This window comes from Herpailurus yagouaroundi, unplaced genomic scaffold, assembly GCF_014898765.1.
Source record: "Herpailurus yagouaroundi ecotype Mexico unplaced genomic scaffold, PumYag 202, whole genome shotgun sequence".
NCBI classification, from domain to species: Eukaryota; Metazoa; Chordata; class Mammalia; order Carnivora; family Felidae; genus Herpailurus; species Herpailurus yagouaroundi.
The window spans coordinates 15,324,486-15,340,101 of NW_024412433.1; the positions used below are offsets into that span (position 1 = coordinate 15,324,486).

Genomic DNA, 15,616 nt, shown 5'->3' on the forward strand with positions numbered 1-15,616 from the left:
ACAACTCCCATTTTGCAGAGGTGGATGCTGAGACACAGCATCATTCATTAACTTGCTCAAGGCCACACAGCTAGTAATCCGTGTTTCCCTGCAAGCCTGTCGACCCCGGAGCTCTCCCTCTTTTCCTCAATATGAATACCACTTCTCCTCCGGGGGGACAGAAGTAGGAACTGAACCTTTACACACATCCGTAGTCAGACGATGAAGCTGTAGGATGGCCAGCCAAGTAACGATGCGTAACGAGGAAAGTTCAAGGTTGCAGAAAGTCAGAGGCTCACATTAGCTTCACAAGAGAAGGTCAGTGTTACGGGGTGGAGGTTCTCTTGGCCACACAGAAATGGCTCCCAGGCTGGGATGCACGGGGCCTGGAGCCGTGCGAGAAAGTCTGCTATTTAAAGCACTTTGCTGATGGGGTGCCTGGGTGGCTCAGTCTGTTAAGCATCCGACTTCGGCTCAGGTCACGGTCTCACGGTTCATGAGTTCGAGCCTCACATGGGGCTCCGGGCTGACAGCTCAGAGCCTGGAGCCTGCTTTGGATTCTGTGTCTCCCTTCCCTGCTCTCTCTGTCTCTCTCTCTCTCTCTCAAAAATAAACATTAAAAAAAAAATTCTATAGCGCTTTGCAGAGGGAGGGAAAATCAAAGCTTCTCAAGCGAGGCACTCAGAGCTAATGGACATCCCAAAAGAGTCGTGACTGACATGAGTATTTCTTCACCTCCGTTCTTTCCCCTTAAAAGGACACGGGGCAAGGTCAAGTCACTAAGGGAGCAGGTAGAGAAAGAAGCAAGCGGTGGGGACAATGACTAACAAGAAAGCAGAATAAAAGGTCAGCCGGGAAGATGGTAAGGCTCGCTAAGAGCAACAAAAGGTTCTGGGAAAACTGAGGACGCCGTGGGAAGGTGAGCGACCCAGCACTCATCATATGTGCTTCTTGAGATCAGAAGATGTCTACTGACTGTCACAGTTTTTACCCTGGAGCCCTAGTAGATAAACAAGACTACAAAATCTTAAAATCTTCCCTCTAGTCCAAATACAGCCCGATTCCTTCGAAGGCCGTCGAGTCAGGGCTTCGAGGCTCCTTCGCTCTCCTGGACTTCAAAGCACAGATGTCAGGTCTCCAAACAGGCCAGTCTACTCTCGAAGAGGAGAAGAAAAAGCAAGAGACGGGAAACACAGGCGTTGTGTTGCAGCGGAGGTTGTTCGTGTGAGGCACGGGGCCGCGCTCGGTTCTCCCGGATCGCGTGTGAAAGTCAAAGTGATCGCTCCCCGTGCAAGAGGCTTACGTGCCCTCCACCGGCCCAACAGGCGGCCTCTGGATTCCCCGGTGCCCTCGGCCTCGCGGCAGGAACAGGACTTCAAAAGACAAGAGTTTTCTGAAGCCGTTCCATCTCAGACCCCGGGGTCGACGTCACAGCCGATGGGAGAAAGCTGGTTGGCAATGTCGCTTTCTTTAATCTGAGTTTTTTATTTTACTTTACGTGGGAAATGCTCTTTAATCTGACAACAAAGAGATTTCTTTTTAATCTTTTGAAAATCCCTGAAATTAATATTTGAGCCATAGGACCCGAAATAGAAACATGCCCCTTTCGAGAAATGATCGTGGATTTGCCTCGTGTTGTCTTGTCTTGTCTTGTGTTTTCTTTGGCTTGTTTTGGCTTTGTGTTCCCCTCCCCCCCCCTTCCGAATCTCTTTCCAGGCAACTTTGATTTGCAATCTGTTTAGTAAAAGATGAAAGCAGCCCACATCTATACAGATGAGGCTGAGAGAAGATTCTTTTCCTCCAGGAAGAGTGTGTCCTCGCTCTCTGAACACACGCTGAGCCGACCTGAATACCAAAGGGAGGGGGTAACTGATGTCATAATTTACACCTTTTCATAACTGTCTCTCCGTGAACCAATTTTGAAATCAGAGATGTTCTTAACGCGTTGTCTTCTAATTTTTACACTAAAATTGACATAAAACTATTACACTAGTATCATATTTTGCATCTGTCTTTATATGTACCTTTATAAAGTGGGTTTGACACCTCCGAACACATATATCCAATCACATCGAATTGCATGCCTTGAATCCGTGTAATTTCTTGTTTACCAATAAAGCTATGGGAAAATAATCGTTCCTGTGAAAAAGAGAAGGGGGGAGTAGGGGGCTCAGGCCACCTCACCACACCCTTAGGCACCCAGGGAGGAAGGGGACGGAAAGGAGAGAGACAAGAGAGAGAGTGGGCACCCTTACTACTCCAGGTGGGACCCAGCATGCTCTTCGGGGCTCAGTTAGGCAGGGTTGAGCTGCCTCTGCACAAATAAACCTCCAAGTGTCTCAAATCACATCACTAAAAAGCAATCACACCATTCTAGTGAAAGCATAGCATTTGCTCCTAAGTTCTAACTTCTGCACTATGACAAAATAGTGCCATCTTGTTTTCACTGTAAAGTCTACAATCTTCAGTGGCTTATTGGAGACTTTGGTGTCCAAGGGAGAAAGCTTCATGACAAAGACCCAGACATATAATGGGGTAGGGGGTGTTCCCCAGGAACTACTCTCCACGCAGAACCTTAGGGGTAAAATCTAGACCTTTCTGGGAGTCCTGAGACCTGGCGTCTTGGGCAGTTTCTCCACCAGGTGCCACCAGACCTTAGTTCAGCCACTGCCTGTCCTGGGGGCAGCACCTCCTCATCTGTCCAACATCCAAAGGCACATCTGGAGCCTTAACCATTTTCCAGGTTCAACAGGACAAGATGGCTTCCAACCTTTTCAGGCATAAAAGATCATCTCGCTTAACACCAGAAAATTTTCAAAACGCTTCGACATGAATGTCACTGTACATTTCCTCGTGCTTCATTTTTAAAACTAAGTGGTAGAAAGCAATGGGCTCAAAAATACTCTTAGGATGTATATTTACTGGAGTGCCTGGGTAAGCATCCGACTTCAGCTCAGGTCATGATCTTGCAGTTCACCAGTTCGAGCCCCACATCGGGCTCTGTGCTGACAGCTCAGAGCCTGGAGCCTGCTTCGGATCCTGGGTCTCCTTCGCTCTGTGCTCCTCCCCGACTCGTTCTCTCTCTGTGTCTGTCTCTCTCTCTCTCTCAAAAATAAATAAAAACATCTTTTAAAAAAGATGTATATTGGGGCGCCCCAGTGGCTTAGTCGGTTGAGTGTCTGACTTTGGCTCAGGTCATGATCTCATGGTTCGTGGGTTCGAGCCCCGCATCCGGCTCTGTGCTGACGGCTCGGAGCCTGGAGCCTGCTTCGGATTCTGTGTCTCCCTCTCTCTCTGTTCCTCCCTTGCTCACACTCTGTCTCTCTCTCTCTCTCTCTCTCTCTCTCTCAAAGATAAATAAAGATTTAAAAAATATTTTTTAAAAAGATGTATATTTACCAACTAGAAGATCATCTACATAGACCAGGAAAGTAAACACATCTGCAAGATGCAGTATTCATGAGTCTAGTGCCTGGTACACAGACTGACCTGTTTCCTCGCAGGGATTTGAAGTTCCCGGGACCATAAGGTCCAAGCTCTGCTCAAAACATGCTCTGTCGGTCCAGACATCCAACAGCTCAGCCACATCACACCAAAGCACTGGAGAGCCTGACACTGTGACAGGGACACTGTCCTCCTCCCCCAGGAGGCACTCTCCCCAATGTCGAAACACCACTGGACTCAAAGGGCCATCTGGCTGGAAACAGTGCTGGACTCTATTTTAACCCCCAAAGACTCATCACTACCTGCGATAGTCTTAAAATCTTTAAAACGTCAGCAAATTTGGTGTGATTTTTATTTCTAGCTGAGTGCAATTGGCCCATAACTTCTCTCCTCCCCTCGGTTGCAGACCTCGCGCTCAGGAGACACGGCCATGTGTGGGCCATTGTTTCTGCAATTTCCTATGTACCTTGAATGTTCCCCCCCCCTCTCCCTTTCCCCTCTCCCTGACACCTTGTCTCCTTTCCACCTGCCCTCCAAGTCTCTCCAGCCACACCGCCGTCTCCCTGTTCTCACGTCCCCCCTTTGCCATTCTTCCAGGCCCTGAATCTGCTGATAGCACCACAACCACGGCGCACAGGGTCTCACATTCAGGATCAAAGGCTTCTGACCCCTACAGAAGGCTAGAGATTTTTCTCCCTGTATAGTTGCCAACAGCAATGCAAGCTTCTTGGTAATAGAAATAAATAACCCCAACTGTAGAACCAGACAGAGCTGAGCACAATATATTGCTTTGTTCATGTCATCACCCTTCTATGTTTTCAAAAGTATTTGTTGAGCAATTTTTACACATCACGCCTTGTTTTAAGCGGTGAGGGCACAACCGGGGGCAACACGGACTCCCTCCAAAGCCTCCGGAAGTTTCTGGTGGGGTTGAGGAGGCAGATCTACCAAAGAATCTTACAAATAATTGTTGAAACTTGCGATAAATAGCATGATGATTATATACAGGTGGGATAAGAACATTTAACAGAAAGATTTAACATAGTCGGGGGAGAGGGGAGGGTACGGGGTAAAGTGTAAGTTGAGACCCCGAGGGTGAGGGGTGAGTACAAGCTGGCTGGGTAACAAGAGCAGAAAACAACTGGTTGTTTAGGGAAAGAACCTAAATAGTAGAATGAACCAGAGAGAACAGAAGAGGCAAAGGCCCTGAGGCAGGGAAGAATATGGAAGAGGGACAGAGGAGACAGAGAGGGTGAGTGGTACAGGACCAGGCTGAAGTCACGGCATGGGCAGTGCCTGCGTGCCATCATTTTGGTGATTTGGGATTTTACTTTAAAAGCAACGGGACACTCAGGGGTGCCGGGGTGGCTCAGTTGATTAAGCGTCGGACTTCAGCTCAGGTCATGATCTCACAGTTCGTGAGTTCGAGCCCCGCGTCAGGCTCCGTGCTGACAGCTCGGAGCCTGGAGCCTGCTTCAGATTGTGTCTCCCCCTCTCTCTCTGTTCCTCCCCTGCTCACACTCTGTCTCTCTCTCTCAAAATAAAGATTTAAAAAAAAAAAAGTGAAGAGGAACGTGGGTGGCTCAGTGGGTTAAGCATCAGACTTTGACTCAGGTCATGATCTCACAGTTCATGGGTTTGAGCCCCGCATCGGGCTCCATGCTGACAGCTCGGAGCCTGAAGCTGCTTCAGATTCTGTGTCTCCCTCTCTCTCTGCCTCCTACCCCCACTCATGCTCTAGCTCTCTCTCTCTCTCTCTCAAAAATAAACATTAAAAAAAATTTTTTTAAAGCAACAAGACACCCATATCCAAAATACATATTAAAAAAATACAAGGGGCGCCTGGGTGGCGCAGTCGGTTAAGCGTCCGACTTCAGCCAGGTCACGATCTCGCGGTCCGTGAGTTCGAGCCCCGCGTCGGGCTCTGGGCTGACGGCTCGGTGCCTGGAGCCTGTTTCCGATTCTGTGTCTCCCTCTCTCTCTGCCCCTCCCCCGTTCATGCTCTGTCTCTCTCTGTCCCAAAAATAAATAAACATTGAAAAAAAAATTAAAAAAAAATACAACTCCAAAAGAAAATAAGAGGCAACTGGAATTCTCTTACACGCCAGGTAGGTGTGTAAATTTGCACAATCACTTTGGAAAAACACGTGGCAATCCTTCACAGGGCTAAATGCGTACACCCTGTGACCTACTGCTGAACACACACCCAAGGATGCTCGGGTCCCCCAAAGGAATGTTCCGGGCAGAATGGGCCCAAACACAGAACCACCTAAATGCCCATCCACCCTAGAGTGGATAAATAAATTTTGAAATATTGTTAGAATAGAATTGTACACCTTAATGCACAGAACAAGCTGATGATACAACGTGGTTAAATCTCCCAGGCGCAACGTTGGGTCAAATAAATGTTGAGTCAAACAGAAAAGAGAATGTACTGTGTGATCTCATCCACATGAAGTTCAAACACAAGCAAAGCTCATCGGTGGTGATAGAGGTCAGGACAGAGGCTCCCCTGTGGGGCACGGACGGAAGGAAGGGCTCAGGCGGGAGCTTTGCTGGGGCCTGGGAGCGCGTGCACGCGGGAGTTAACAGTTCATCGCGCTGCAGAGCAAAGACGTGCGCAATTCCAGGCCAGTAAAGTACCCCTCAGTCCCTACAAACGAGGAGAATGGATCCGGTGGCTCAAAGGGACAGGTGGGTTCAAAGACAGAAGCAGGGAGGGAGTCTAGGACCGAGTCCTGTGATGCCGGCACTTAGGGCTGGGGGTGGGGGGCGGATGGGGTGACCCACGAAGGAGAGTGGGTGCGGAAAAACAACAGGGTGGGGGTGGGGGGAGCAAGCACTCGGGGGACAGGGGCCGGGGAGAGACCAGCTGTAGCTCCTAACGACTTTCGCTGAAGAGGGATGACCACAGGATGAGGGGGAAGAACCCTCCAGCCCCACCAGGGGATGTAACCTTCAAAGTCAGGTCTCCTCCTGGGGGTTAGAAGGTACGCAGGAGATCTAAAACCGTCTGGAGAAGCACCGAGTCTCCACGGAGCGCGCTCAGCAGCCGGGGCGAGCTGGGGACTGCTTCTTCCAGGCCCTTCGGGAACAGCCACCCAAGGCCCCGTTTCCGCCCGGCCGTGTGATCCCCTGACCCCGACAACGTGGGCAGGGGGGCCTTCAGGGGCACCGGGGCAACACGCAGAGAAGAAAGTTGCTGAACGGAGGGAAAGGAATACTGAAATGAAATTAAGTTAAGGGAAATGGCTGAGTTCTCAACAGTCCATCCCTCTTAGCCAAGAATTGCAGGCGGGTTTTCAGGGCCAGTGGCCTACAGCTTCCTCTTCCTCCATGTTGCACCGTAAGCTCCCTGCGGACAGAAACCAGGCCTGGTAGTTTTGTCCGTGCCCCCCCGCACCCGCCGGGTGGCCGCGCCCACCCGGATGTCCCGAGCCTGGGGATGCAGCAGGTGTCACGGGACCCCCAGCGGCGCCTCTGCGGCAGGACGCCCCCTGGCGGAGACACCGCCTCGCGGACACCCGGGCCGACTCGCGGTCTGGAGCCTGAGGCATCGCTGCCTCTCCCGGGGAAGCAAAACTAAAGTGTTTGAAATTCAAGGGGACACCTCAGCAAAGCGGAGACTCCGTGCAGACAGCCCTCGTGGCGATGTAAATTGCAGACAGCGAAGGATGGAGACGGAGCGCGAAAGGAGAGAGCGGCAAGGTCGCCTTGCCCTTGGGTCTCGTTAGTGGAAATAAAACGTCCCGGAAACGTAACGTCTTTTAAAGACGTTTGGAAGTTTCCTGGGTGATCCTGAAAGGGCTGATGGCAGTGTGAGGTTTTCAATGTACCCAGAGGCCTCCCACAGAGCGACTGGAATGGTAGGACGATGTGGGGTCATGGAGCTTTCTTCCCTTCTTTAGCTGCCAATTAACACATCTGCTACGTGTCAGGGGCGCCAGTTGCCTAATGGGCGGAAGCCGTTGATGGCGATGACTAATAACACTGGTGTATTCTCTGGGCTTAATCTTTAACTTGGTTTCCTGAGGGGATTAAACTAGACACGAGCAGAGAAAACGGGCATGATATTCTTGATAGAGCCTTTCTATGGGTACACAGCGGACACAGTTGAGCGAGAGGAATAATTCTCCCTCCACCCCGGCCCAACAGTCACCATTTGAGGTCAGCAGTCTCCACATACGGATGGGTATTCTCGGTAAGATGTGCAGGAATCACAGAGTCAGGCTGCCTGTGGACCCAGCGCCTTTACGGTCACGATCATGTCGAAAGTTCATACAGTGCAGTGTAGCAAAGATGTTTTGAGAATGCAAATTTTAGAGTCTGGGAGGGTAAGTGCGAATGGAAGTAATATGCTTTTTATTGTTCTCTGAAAGTGTCCTGTAAGTTCACCCTCTTTCCTTACACAGCATAAACCACTTTGGAGTCATTACACCATCCGTGGAGAAAAAAAAAAGGATCTCTGCTTATGGAGGAAACTACAAATGAGATGGTCGTATGTACAGATTTCTACCTTCAAGCTTAGAAGACAGCTCTTCGATGAAGGTTACTTAGGATTTCACAGGGAGTCTTTGAGGCCCTACACAGAACACATTCTCTAGATATTGCACACCATCTGGGAATGCAAGCTGGTGCAGCCACTCTGGAAAACAGGATGGAGGTCCCTCAAAAAACTGAAAATAGAACTACCTTATGACCCAGCAATTGCACTACTAGGCATTTATCCAAGGGATACAGGTGAGCTGTTTCGAAGGGACACATGCACCCCCATGTTTATAGCAGCACTAGCAACAATAGCCAAAGGATGGAAAGAACCCAAATGTCCATCGATGGATGAATGGGTGAAGAAGACATGGTATATATATATACAATGGAGTATTACTCAGCAATCAAAAAGAATGCAATCTTGCCATTTGCAACTACGTGGATGGAACTGGAGGGTATTATGCTAAGGGAAATTAGTCAGAGAAAGACAAAAATCATATGACTTCATGCCTGTGAGGACTTTAAGAGACAAAACAGATGAACATAAGGGAAGGGAAACAAAAATAATATAAAAACAGGGAGGGGGACAAAGCAGAAGAGACTCATAAATATGGAGAACAAACTGAGGGTTACGGGAGGGGCTGTGGGAAGGGGGATGGGCTAAATGGGGCAGGAGCCTTAAGGAATCTACTCCTGAAATCACTGTTGCCCTAGATGCTAACTAATTTGGATGTAAATTTTAAAAAATTAAAAATAAAATTAAAAAATAAATACTGCACACCATCGTATGTTTATAGCTCCAAAGTAAACCAAGATCTTTGAAGAGTGGTCTTCCATAAGTCTTGTTCCTTCTACTGCTAATGGAGAAGAATCTCTCAGACTGGCGCTGGCATGTTGCCATAAAAAAAAGATAACAGCAGACACAAGGCATTCAAGGAACACCCTCCAAACTAAGTGGGATTTACAAAGCTCACATAATCATTAATGAAAATGCTCTGGAGCAGCAGTGGCCATCCATGGGGAAACTCTTGGTTCTTCCCATCCCTGATGAATGGAGTTATCTAGCCCTGCTTACCAGGGACACTTTGAAAGGTACAATATGAGAGATGGACATTTCTTTGAAGCAGATAGACCTCAAAAGACAGAAGGCATGAAGTCACATCACTTCAGGTGAATGACAGATGCACAATATATATAAACACTTCGGTAAGCCAAGTCCCAGTGACTGGTTCTGACCTAGACGCCAGCGTCACCTGACAGAGAATCACGGACCAAAGCACAAATACTGCTAGACGCCTAGTGTTCACGGCCAAGATAAAGTGTAAAAATAAAAAAAAAAAAAAAAAGAGGAAGGCAAAAGTTCGCCACACGCTCGACAGAAGTCATGTCAGCTTAAAACAAAAAGTCCGGGGGTGCCGGGGTGGCTCAGTCGGTTGAGTGTCCAACTTCACCTCAGGACATGATATCGAGGCTCACAAGTTCAAGCGCCGCGTTGGGCTCAGTGCTGACAGCTCAGAGCCTGGAGCCTGCTTTGGATTCTGTGTCTCCGTCTCTCTCTGCCTCTCCCCTGCTCTCACTCTGTCTCTGTCTCTCTCAAAAATAAATAAACATTAAAAAAAATTAAAAACAAAAATCCCCCAAATCATTTTTCTCAGCGGTGTATCTGCTCCCATGTTATCATCTTCATTTAGAAACCAATTCATTGATGTAAATAAAAATAATAATAATAATAATAATAATAATTAAAAAAGGAGAAGTCCTGATCACCAAGTCATAGAACCTCTTCCTTGTCTGAGGCCTAGAATTCCTTCAGTTCTGTTAAAATTGGACACATAATTCCCAGATGCCAAGTGGAATCCAAGGCTGGTCAGAATCACCTGGGGAACATTTACAAATTACAGATGCTAGGAGATTATCCCATGTAGACTGATCTAGAAGCCTAGGGGTTGGCCCATTGATTTCAGCACGTGGTGATTGTGATGGGTGACCAACCTTGCGAATCCCTGGAAAAGGCCATTTCCATGCCCAGCTTTACAGAGTCTACACCTGAACACCATCTCCTCGTGAATGGTCCTCCTTATAATCCACCATGGGAAGCTCGCCCAGTGTGTTCCAAGAAGATAATGTAACACCAATAGCCAGTCGCTTCTACTTATCCAGAGGTTCTCCTGCTCCCCTGCTGCAAAAAGTCCCTTCCAACAATCAACAAAACTAAAAGGCAACCTACAGAATGGGAAAAGATATTTCCAAATGACATATCTGCTAAAGAGTTAGTATCCAAAATATATAAAGAACTTAAAAACACAACACCCCAAAACAAATAATCCAACTAAAAAATAGGTAGAAGGCATGAATAGACATTTTTCCGAAGAAGACTTCCAGCTGGCCAACAGACACATGATAAGACGCTGAACATCACTCATCACCAGGGAAATGCAAATCAAACCTACAGTGAGATACCACCTTATACCTGTCACAATGGCTGAAATCAACACCACAAGAAACAATAGGTGTTGGTGAGGATGTAGAGATAAAGGAACCCTCTTGCCCTGTTGGTGGGAATGCAAACTGGTGCAGTCATTCTGGAAGACAGTAGGGAGGTTCCTCAGAAAGTTAAAAATAGAACCACCCTACCACCCAGCAATTGCAGTACTGGGTACTTACCCCCAAAATACAAAAATACTAAATCAAAGGGACACATGCGCCCTGATGTTTATAGCAGCATTATCTGCCACAGCCAAAGTATGGAAACAGTCCAAATGTCCGTGAATGCATAAAGAAGATGTGGTGTATACACACACACACACACACACACACACACACACACACACACTGGAATATTACTGAGCCATAAACAAGAATGAAATCTTGGCATTTGCAATGATGTGGATAGAACTTACGCCAAGTGAAAGAAGTCAATCAGAGAAAGCTAAATACCAAATGATTTGACTCACATGTGGAACTTGAGAAACAAAACAAAGGAGCAAAGAGAGAAAAGAGAGAGAGAGAGAAGCCAAGAAATAGACTCTTAAGTATAGAGAACAAACTGATGGTTCCCAGCAGGGAGATGGGGCGGTGGGATGGGTTTAAATAGGTGGTGGGGCAGGGCACCTGGGTGGCTCAGTTGGTTAAGCAGTCGACTCTTGATTTTGGGTCAGGTAATGATCACACGGTTCGGGAGACTGAGCCGCATGTTAGGCTCTGGGCTGACAGCACAGAGGCTGCTTGGGATTCTCTCTCTCCCTCTCACTCTGCCCCTCCCCCCCAAAAGTAAATAAATAAACATTTTTTTAAAAAAATAAATAAACAGGTGACGGGGACTAAGGAGTGCATTTCTTGTGATGAGCACCGGGTAAAGTGTGGAAGTGTTGAGTCACTATATTGCACACAAGAACGTAATATTACACTGTATGTGAACTAACTAGAATTTAAATAAAAACTTTTTTTAAAAAAAAGCCCTTCCCAAAGTCCTAACACCTCCCACTCAAACTGTCTTTTACCTTGAACTGTATCTGGACTCCCCCCTCTCAAAGTGGAATCCAATTATCCCTTCTCATGATGAACATTTTTCCCATTGAGATTCCTGTAAGTGCAACATTGCATTTGCCTTCTGAACATAGTGGCTAAATGTCCAGAAAAAGAATCACTCCCATCAGTGCTCAGCAAAATTCCTAATGAGCCCGTGAAGTATTGCTTTAAAAAAAACAAAAACAAAAACAAATAGCCAGTGCTATATTTCAACTCTGTGAGTGTGTGTGTGTGTGTGTGTGTGTGTGTGTGTGTGTGTGTGTGTTGTAGGGGAGGAGAGATTTTGAGTCCGATTTACGCAAAGCAATAAATTAATCTTTTATTCCAACAGGGGAAAAACATTCTGACCTTGTATCTGGAAGCTGGGGGGAAAGACGAGCTTCTCTTTTACCATTTTGGAAAGATGCCAGAGGTGGGGAGGCAGGAGAGGTGAGGAGGGCAGAGGGGTAGTTTTTCTTTTTTAATCACGGTTTTTAAAATGGTATACTATGTATTGTCATACCTAAACCTCTAGAAATCATTTTTCAGGGGAAAAAAAAATCCTGTAATCTCCAGTCTTCCTTTGTGGGAAAGAAAGATGTCATGGAAACTGTGACCATGTGCCTAAAACAAGACATGGTGAAAATGATATATAACTGTTTCCATGACTCCAAAAGGAGATGTTGGTCTCTACACAGAGGCGTTTTATCAAGCATCAGGAACTTTCCCCTGGCTCACATGCCCGTGCCCATTCTGCCCCGGTCCCTCTGTGTTATTCTGCCTGAGCTTTCAAGTCAAATTCTCCAGAAGCTTTCTCTCCCCTCTGCTAGAAGACCTCTTTCTTCTCCCGAACGTTAGCTCTTCAGACCTTGAACCACAGAATCTTCTCCACAGAGCGGTGGCACTTTCGGCACAAGTGACGGGGAGGTACTTCTGGCGTTTGGTAGGTAGGGGCCACGGGTGCTGCTACACATCCTGCAGTGGACCGGGTGACCCCCACAAAAACGAGATTACCCAGTCCCACACATCTGCAGCACTGAGGTTGAGAAACCACGTTTGGCAGTGATGTGCACCCTGGCCCAGCAGCAGACACCGTCGATGTCCCTCCTCCTTGGCTGTTTTCCTCCTTGGCTTCCAGGACGCCATACTCTCCAAGTTTCCTCCAACCTCAGGTCCGTTCTCTCGTTACTTCTCATCTCCCCAACTTCTGACTGGTAGCGTGTGCCTGGGCTTGGTCCTTGGACTCCATTCTCGCTCCAATGCCCGCCCTTAAATACCTGTAGATCCACAGGCCCCCTCCCCTGAATTTATATCTCTGCCCGGACCCCTTCCCTGAATTCCACTTGGACACCCCCACTTGGACATCACCAGGGCATCCCAAAGTCAGCAAATCCAGAACCGAGTTCCTCATCTTCCCCCAAGACACCTGCTCTCCCAACTCATCGCTGTTAATGCCTAGTTGCTCAGGGAAATAACCTTGTCGTCATCCTTGACACTTCTCTCTCTCTCTCTCTCTCTCTCTCTCTCTCTCAAACACTCATCCAATCTACCATCAGATCCTGTTGACTCAAAACACGTCCAAATGTGACCACTTCTCGGCACTCCCACCGCTGTCACCACTGGTGGCCCAAGCTGCCATCGTCTCACCAGTCCCCTCCCTGGTCTCCCTGCTTCCACCTCTATCTAGTACCTTCCACCTTCTCAGTACAGGAGCCAGCGTGATCCTTTCAAAATGCGAGTCAGATCATGTCACTTCTGTACTTAGAATTCCCCAACGGCTCCTACCAATCCCAGGGTGAAGGCCAAAGTTCTTACAATGCCTTTCAAGGGTTTATAAAATCCGTCTGCTTCCAAATCCCCAACGGTGTCTCTGCAGTTCACATCCTACCACTCTCCCCCTTCCCTCCGCATCTACACCGGCTTCTTGCTCTCCCTTGAGTTTTCCAGACACAGTCCCACCTCTGGACCTGCTCCTTCGCTGTGCCCTCTGCCTAAAATGATCTTCCCCCCAAGATCCCCGTAACTTGCCCCGTCAACCCTTCAGGTCTTGCTGAGATGTCACCTCCTCAGAGGGGCCTCGTGTGGCCACGCCATTGAACCTCGCAGCCCACCCCCCGACTCCACGTATTGGTTTTAATATTTTTTCCACAGTGTGTGACACCGTCTGGCACGCGATTTCTTTTTCTTAGCTAACTCGTTATCCGATTCTCCCAACACGATGCAAGCTGGCTGGCCGAGGGCTGGGATTATTTTCACTGCTGTCTCCACAGCACGCAGGGTAGTGCCGTCCGTAGCAAATGCCCAAAGGGGTGAACGAGCGAGTCCCTGGCTCCTCATAAAGATTCTCTGGCAACGGGGCGCCTTGCATCTCCCTGCACAATGTCGTGGTCACGCCTCCTTTTTCTTCTCTGACACCCCCGTGCATAGGCCAGGCCCTGGACGAGGAGCTTTTGTACAAATGCAATGAAATTGCTAATTGCCTGCAATGTATCAGGAACTCACTCTATCTTGAATCAGATTTTCAGTCTGAATGCTGCAAATGTCAAAAGGCATCTTCGCCGCGGTGAAGGCTTCCTCGTGCCTTCCTCGCCAGTTTACCAATCCACCCGGAGCCTGGCAGAGGCTGCAAATCGCCCAGGACGGGCAGTGAGCAGACTTTCTGCACCATCTTGTGGACAGTCTGGGAACTGCACCTACCGAAAGCGCCCTGTGTCCATGTGCGGGAACCGCCTCTGTTTACCCGTCTCCTCCAGGCCCCAAAGCAAGACCGTGTTGTCTCCACTCCTCCCCCGTCCTGGACTTTCCAAACTCTCTTTGGTTTGGGAGTGCCTTGGGTTGGTGATTCCCACTCTTTTTCAGGAAAAAAAAAAAAAAAAAGAAAAGCGAATTTCCTTGTGGCCCAAAAAGCAGAGAACTGGAGGCTGCTCGGGGTTTTGACGCCTCCCAAATTGTTTTTAATCAGCAGCTTTATCCGATTCAAGTCCCTCTGTCCGGAAACACTGTGGGTGACATCAGTCGCTACTCTCCAAAGTGACTGAACGACGAGGCGGGATCTCAGGGGCATGATGGGAGGTCGTCCCACCTTTGGCTCCCAAAATTCGGCTGTTGGGAGTTCTAACGGGTGCTTTTTATTCTGGTTTTAGGTATAAATAGCCCCGGGAGAGGTAACCGCTTGGTTTCCAACCTAAATTAGTGGTAGCCAACCTACAGACAGGTGTTGAAAGGTTGGGGGGGAAGAAAAAGGCCATTTGCCACCCCACCCCCCACCAAGTAAGGGCTAAATATGGACACCAAGCAGCAAGGCCTGTGACAAAGAAAGCCAACGAAGCCTCTAAATTCCACTCCACACACTTTCAGTTTGCCTCCCATACGTGCCTACACCTTCCATGATGTCACTGCTTCCATTCTGGGTATTTGGGATTAGAGAGGGGAAAGGGGGCAGATCTATCATCACTGGGGAAAACTCTACGTTAAATAATCTATAGAGCAATTCAATTACGCTCAAGAACCCCAAACAGTATCTTTTTAAGTTTATTTATTTTGAGAGAGAGAGAGCACGAGAGTGTGAGCAGGGGAAGGACAAAGGGAATCCCAAGCAGGTTCCACTCGGTCAGAGCAGAGTATGATGTGGGGCCCGATCTCACAAACCAAAAGGGTGAGATCATGACCTGAGCTGAGATCAAAGGCAGGACACAAACCGTGAGATCCTGACCTGGGCTGAGATCAAAGGCAGGATGCTTAACGGACTGAGCCACCCAGGTGCCCCAGAACCCCAAACACTATTATTTTTTTTTTATTTTTTTTTCAATATATGAAATTTATTGTCAAATTGGTTTCCATACAACACCCAGTGCTCATCCCAAAAGGTGCCCTCCTCAATACCCATCACCCACCCTCCCCTCCCTCCCACCCCCCATCAACCCTCAGTTTGTTCTCACTTTTTAAGAGTCTCTTATGCTTTGGCTTTCTCCCACTCTAACCTCTTTTTTTTTTTTTTTCCTTCCCCTCCCCCATGGGTTTCTGTTAAGTTTCTCAGGATCCACTAAGGACAGCCATCAGAGTCTGCCAGGGAAAAGACTGTCGACAAAGAACAATGATTTGAATGAAATCAGCACAGGCATTGTTTGAAAGGGGCTTTGCACTTCTGAGGTCTGAAAAGGCTCTTGTATCCCTTTGGCGAAGATTAGGGGGATTGTTT

General features: G+C 48.1%; 1 long non-coding RNA gene across 1 annotated transcript; it reads left to right on the forward strand.

Moving 5' to 3' along the window:
- Positions 1-433: 433 nt before the first annotated feature.
- LOC121014295 (uncharacterized) lies at positions 434-9,502 on the forward strand. The gene is made up of 3 exons (XR_005783150.1): positions 434-457; positions 3,174-3,187; positions 9,382-9,502. It is a non-coding gene; the product is annotated as an uncharacterized LOC121014295 (long non-coding RNA).
- The last annotated feature ends 6,114 nt before the right edge of the window (positions 9,503-15,616 follow it).